General features: G+C 32.3%; 1 long non-coding RNA gene across 1 annotated transcript; it reads left to right on the forward strand.

Annotated features, from left to right (window-relative positions):
* Window positions 1-1489: 1489 nt before the first annotated feature.
* On the forward strand, window positions 1490-2980 carry LOC111898061 (uncharacterized). Its single transcript, XR_002852483.3, has 2 exons — window positions 1490-2237; window positions 2319-2980. It is a non-coding gene; the product is annotated as an uncharacterized LOC111898061 (long non-coding RNA).
* The last annotated feature ends 4012 nt before the right edge of the window (window positions 2981-6992 follow it).

Here is a 6992-nt window from a genome sequence, read left to right on the forward strand (position 1 = left end):
ATTACAGGTAGTGGACCCCGAGCATAGTCGGAGGACGACGAGAGATTTTTGGATTATAGGCCAGTAGTTGTAAATAACTGTTGAAAGGCTTATAATGTCTTGTTTATGCTTTTGATCTGTATCGGAACATGACATCCTGAGGTTTTGATATATATATATGGAAAACATATACCTTCTTAATGAAGGGTTTTGATAAACTTTTATCATATTTTGTTTGGGGACCAATTCCGCAACATCTGTTAAAAAGATTTCTCTGATTTTATTTTAAAAAGCATAAATTAAATCGGTCTTTTCTGGCCGAGAAATATGGGGATGTCACATATTCTCCTAAACCTTAGTTCATTTGATGTTTTGAAGCCTTACATGTCCCTTAGAAGTATTTCTACTTGATGGTTTAGTCCTTGGAAGAGATTAGGGCACCTTTCAACTCCTTTGAGGAGTTCACGGCCCTAGGACCAAATCCCTTAGAGATTATGACCGTAATCTCTCATGGAAATGGTGTTTTTGTGTTTTCAAGTCCTACACACATTAGGGTACGAGTCTAGGCTAGTTTCGTAATGAAAGGAAGGGACTAGGGCACACTTTGGTCCCTTAAAGAACGGTTTACGGTCCAAGGTGTTCTTGGGCCGTAAACTCTTTGATCTTGTTGTTTTCTTATGATTTCTTGGCTTTTAGACACATTACAAGCACTATTATACTCTTAGATAGAAGTACTCACGATTTGGGACGAAAGGCCGAAGATCCGTGAGAGAGAATTTGGCTTTTCTCTAGTTGGAAATGGAACAAATGAATAAATATGGCTAAGGACCATATATATACCCCTGGGGTTTTGGACCGCAAACTCCATGTTTGGGTCGAAAATTTCCAAATTCTTGTAGTATGAAAGTTTATTGTTGCACAATAAACCTAAGAGCATCCCCTCTCCTGGCATCTCCTAAAGTGTTAATCATAAAATGTTCAAACTTATCCCAAATAGTCTGAAAATTAACAGTAACTGTTCTAACTTCTATTGACTTGATATGTTGTACAGATGGAAATTTCGGGTTGTCACATATATATATATATATATATATATATATATATATATATATATATATATATATATATATATATATATATATATATATATATATATATATATTAAAGCGCATGGACAAAAAGAACAGTATTCTTTTCTATTTCTGACTTTTGCCACGTCTTTTCTACATTTTAGGACTTTTGCCACATCTTTTCTATATTTTAGTGTTTAAACTTCTCATCTTCATAATTTGACCACTTTATTTTACTTCTTTATAATTTTGCAACTAATGTTTTAACAAACTTTTAATTTTTATAATTTTGCCACTTTCTTTTTACTTCTTTATATTTTTGTCACTGAACTTTTACTTTTACTTATTTACAACCATTTTTCTTTATTCTTTATCATTTTCGTCTACCGTATTCTTCTATGATTTATTTTTTTTATTCTTTGGAATTTCCGTCAAACATATTCTTCTACCCTTCATATTTTCTAAAAAGAATGACCCGTACAAAACACCGATCTTTTCCTAGTTGGAATTAAAGTTTGAAGATTGGAATTTATTTTGTTATATATAAGCAAAGGAGGGGTTGTTTTATTTAAAACACACCAAAGTTTTGGGGGAAAGGACTTATTTTGAATAAACGGTTCAGCAGGGGTTTAATGTGTTCAGTTTATAAAATCAAATGATTTTAGGGCTTTTTCTGCCCCTTGCCCTTTGTTGATCGGGCAAAGGAAAAGAATGAACGAAGCGATGAGGGTAAATACGACGAACACGAAGGCAGTCACGAGGGGAAAACACGGAGGCAAAACAAATCGGGAGCAAAAATCGTTTGGGGGGTTCGATCCTCGTCTGATCAGGGAAAAGAATCACGAACGAAAGCTATGCGAGGCGAGGATTTCGATCGAGAAATGAAGAAGGACACGCGAATGGGGAGCAGCGACAGGAAGGTTTCGGTGGCGAGTAGTCGATCGTGAGGAGGGAACGTCTCTGGGGTCGACGAGGCCGAAGAAACGAATGGAGAAACAGCGAGGCTACTTTTGTTCTCGTCTGGCTTTGAGGTGCGAAGGAAGGAGGGGTCCGACGAGATTCCGGGAGGGGATAGGCAGCAGCGACGTCGTGGGTGGGCTTCGGAGGGGTTTTCTCGACGGAAGAAGAAGAGAAAGATGCGAGGGCAGATGGTTCGGCGATTGGAGGTCAATCGCATGAAAGAAGAAGGTATCTCCGTTTTTTTTTTCTTTTTTTCTTTTCTTTTTTAGACAGAAATGAATGGAGCGTTTGGGTTTTGATGTTTCACAGGTAATGAAGAAGGAAGCAAGAAATGTGATGAGGCTGCTTCTTCTTGAAAGGAAAAAAGAAAAGAATGAGAGGCTGATACCTCTTTGCTATTCACCCGAAAAAAGAACCACCTCCGGTGGTTCTAGGCTGCCACGAAGAAGAAGAAGAAAGAAGGGAGATGAGGTGAAGCTTTGAAGGATTGGAGGCAGCATTAAGAGTAAAATTTCTCATATTTCTTTATGATTTAGTTGTTCCACTGAGATCCATTTTGAGTATTATTCTTCTTTAGCTTGAATGCTCAATGTAAGGAAATGGCAGCAACAACACGTTAGTGAGACTTGTAGACTTTCTTGGTGTTGGTATAATGCAGGAGGGTACCTTGAATGACATTTTAGTGAGACTTGTAGACTTTCTTTTTGTTAGATGAACACTTTATGAGTTGTACAATTGATTGGTAAAGTGTGTAAGTCTCACTTTGTTTGGCTGTCAATTTAAGAGGTGTATTTGATTTCAATTTGCAAATAATGTATTGATTTTATCTCTTATGTATTTGTGTAATTTATTGGTTTAATTATTTATGTATATGTGTGTAGGTATTATTGAGAAATGGTATTGGTTCAATATGTAATTTATGTGTATTGATGTATATTTCTAATAGATTTAATGTACACTTTTAGGTTTAATAGTATTGTATGTATGGGTATTTGGAAAATGAGATATGACTTATATATAAATATGGCATATATTTAGTATTGTTATATATAATTTTAATCTATCATAATAAATAAGAATCATTTTTCTATATGTCCTCTTCTTATTAATTTTAACACTTGTCATTTTTTAGATTTTTTTTGAATTATTTAATACCCACTTATCATTTTTATAGTTTTTTATTTCGTTTTTTTTAAATTCCACCTATTAAACGTCACTTTATATTAATTAATTTTATAAGTATATTAATTAATGTATATAGTAACTTTCTATTTGTGAATTTCCTTTTCTATTAATTTAATTAATGTATATGTATATGAATATAGATAGTATATTCCATTTGTAAATTCATATTAATTAATTTATTAATTAATTTTTATTAGTATAAATTAATTAAGACCAAATTAAATAAATTGTCAATGCGGTTTACTAAATGTCACAAATTCAGTTGTTATTTATTTTTTATGAATATGGTTTTTGTGGCTACCAAAACTTGTGTGAATGGTCTTTTTTTTTTGCTCACACCGTTACTTTTAGTCATTTTAATAGACTCAGGTAATACACAGGTCTCACACCTAGTTACATAATCTATATATATTGTGATTACATGATTGACTATTATTATTTCGGATTCCTAAATAGCTTATGTATACAAACATATATATAAGTCTCAAACTATTTACGAACCAATTATTTTGTACTTTTATAAATATTTTCTAACTTTCTCGATTTGTGTGTCATCAATTTTGATATCAACTAATTTTTCTGAAAATGAAGAATAATGGTCCTGGTTACATGGATTCCAAAAACTCAGACGAATTAATTTTTCGAGTTGTAGAACTCTGGGAAACCGTGTTTAAAGATTCGCGTTTAATTGGACCCGGAACGTCCGATTTTTCGACTTTTCCAATTGTTTTTGCCAAAAATATTTATAGTATGAAATTAAATAATAATCTATGATCTGATTTCAAAAGTGTTCTCGAAATTTCCATCTGAGGTGTACAAGTCGCTCAATGGATAGAAACGGTTTTAGCAGTTTTAAGAAAATCGGTATTATACTAGTTTTAGATTCTTAAAACGGTCATATCTTTTGGAAGTAAGATACCATCTAACATTTTATGTGAGCTTGACCGTCCACAGTCTTTGACCTAAATTTAAGGTTGTCACAAGCAAGGCTTCGCGTGGGGTGCTGACACGTGGCCTCGGATGCAGGTAAAACCTCAAATCTTCAAAAATGCATATATCTTGCATATGATCTCTGTTTTTGAATTTCTTTATATTTGCGCTTTCCCCTCGATGACTACTACAACTTTTCTTCATGTATCAACAACTAATTCTCATTTTATGTTTACCTTATATTTTATAAAAACTTATATTGTTAAAACTCTTGCAAAAATCATAACTTCTTAAAACGAACTCCATTTTCGACGTTCTATATATCGACGGATTTGTATTTACGATTACTTTGATTTTTCTTTACATTGCTTTGGCTAAAAAGCAACCAGTCTCCATTTCATTTTTAAGACACACATTGTTGTGCTGGGTTAAACGCAGAACTTTGAAAAATCATAACTTCTCATACGAAGTCAGATTTAAGTGTTCTTTATATCTACGAGATCGTCATCATGACTACTACGACTTTTATTAAGATTATTTATCCAAATAATATTTTATTTTTACACTTTATTTTATCGCTTAAACGATAAATTTTATAATAAGATTTTATACAAATATTATATACCTATAATATTAACTCACATAACGTGCATATATTAAATAGATACTTATAGCTCGTAACGCATATAACGAATAATTATCATATTCGATGATTTTAATTATTCAATAAAATGAATAACTATAACTAAAATCACTTAAAACATCTAGCCCCAGCTTAACGTTACAAATTATAAAAAGAATTTAAACTTAACAAAACAAAAAGAAAATAATACGCCTTTGTTTTTTTTACAACTAAATTCCATAACAAAGTGGTATAGTTTATTTTCTTTTTTATCTAACTACATTTTTTTAGTTTAACCATGAGAGAACTACTTTTTGTTATTTTCGGTATTAAATTCCAAAACAAATAGCAAAATAACATTTTGGTTAAATGGGTTTTATGTTAAAAAAATTGATATTTTAGTGATTAAATTGAAGGGGAATTGTCACAAAAACCCTTAAGGTTGTCAAAAAAAATTTGTTTAATTTAAGTTAATTTTTACGTTCATTAATACCCAGCAATGTAAAAGATTTGGTCATATATAATTTATCATGTTAGGGGCAAGAGAAAATTGTTACATACCATGAGGTGGTCTAAAAACATTGAAGAAACGAGCTTAAAGATCTTTTCTTCCTGAAAACCATAACCCAACATCACCTCATTATTTTTTATTTTTTGTCGAATCGGAATCATAAGGGAGGGTGGTGATCGGTTGAAATAGTCAAGAGGAATGGTACAAAGACAGTGGCGAGTCTAGAACGTAAACCACATGGTTCACTAGTTAAAAGAAACCAATAAAATAAGAAAATTACTAAAAAAATGTTATTGCGGGTTCAAATCGGATCGAGTCGTAAAAGCAATAAAAAAAATTAAGTACTTACAATTGTACCCGACGAGGTCTTATAGCTTGATATAATTTCACAATTGTATCATTACTAATACTATCTAAAACATTTTTTTCAATATATGACACAAAACTATCACTTAAATATTGATCACCCATTTGGTTGCGTACATCAGTCTTTACCAACTTCATTGCTGAAAATGCACATTCCACACTCGTTGTTGCAACGGGTAAGATCAATGCAAGTTTCAAGAGAAGGTAAACCTTAGGATATATTATATGCTTTTTTTCTTCATCCATCTTTTTGGCAATGTCTCCAATCCTATTCAATTGATTAAATCGTTCATCTTCTCGCACATCCTTAATGTAATTTTAAGTTCAACTTCAAGAAGTTGAAGATCACATTCTATTCGAAATTCTTCCCTATAAAGTGTAGCCATTTCCATTAGTTTCTCCAAATCAAAGGCTTTAATAGACTTACATAGGCACCAACAAGCTATGCAAAGAAGTAATTTTGTATTGGCTTCATTAAACCGATGGTTAAGCTCTTGAAGTTGCATATCAATCACCGCTTTAAATGCATCAACATGATAATGGTGCAAGTTGTTAACCTAAAAATATGAATCTTTAATAAGCTAATTACAAAACACAATAAATAAATCAAGTTGGTAATATCAAACGTTACCTACCTGTGAACCTCTTCGACGATTGAATCCATCAAGTTGGTAATATTCATCTTCCATTGTATTGAAACTAGAATGTTATAAATCGAAGTTGGGATTTTTTAGGGCATGCAAAGTCACTAAGTCAGTGACTTTATGGTTCTAGATACTCTTTGGGACTCAGATCTTGTTTTTGGACCATTAGACTTAAGCATTAAGAGCTTAATGGAGGGGTACGTTGGGTGTAACACCCGGTCCATGGTACGTATTTAATTCAATTATTTTTTGTCACACCCCAAAATCGGAACGGCGGAAACGTTCTGGGGTGGAGGACGTCATGTTTAGTATCACAAGACATGTATCATAGTAAGCAAGTAATGAACAACCATTTCATTAAAAAGAAAGTGTTTACAAAGTATGTGTTCACAAAACATAGAGTACATAAGCAAATAACAAAATAAGACTTGAAGCTATACTGCTCCATCTTCTGAATTCCTAGTGCGAGTACCTGTCTACTAGTTTCCTGAGAATACAAGTTGTGACATCCCCATTTTCACGGCCAAAAAAGACCGATTTTGTTTATGCTTTGTTTGAAAATCAGAGTAACATTTTAAATAAAAGTGTTGCGGAATTTGTCCCAAAACAAAATATGATAAAGATTTATAAAAAGCATTTCCAAGGAAATGTATTTCATTAAAAGACTTGGGATGTCATGTTTGATATAGATCAAAAGCATAAACAGTACAATATAAGTCTTATTA

The sequence above is a fragment of the Lactuca sativa genome, chromosome 3, assembly GCF_002870075.4.
Source record: "Lactuca sativa cultivar Salinas chromosome 3, Lsat_Salinas_v11, whole genome shotgun sequence".
Classification (NCBI taxonomy): Eukaryota; Viridiplantae; Streptophyta; class Magnoliopsida; order Asterales; family Asteraceae; genus Lactuca; species Lactuca sativa.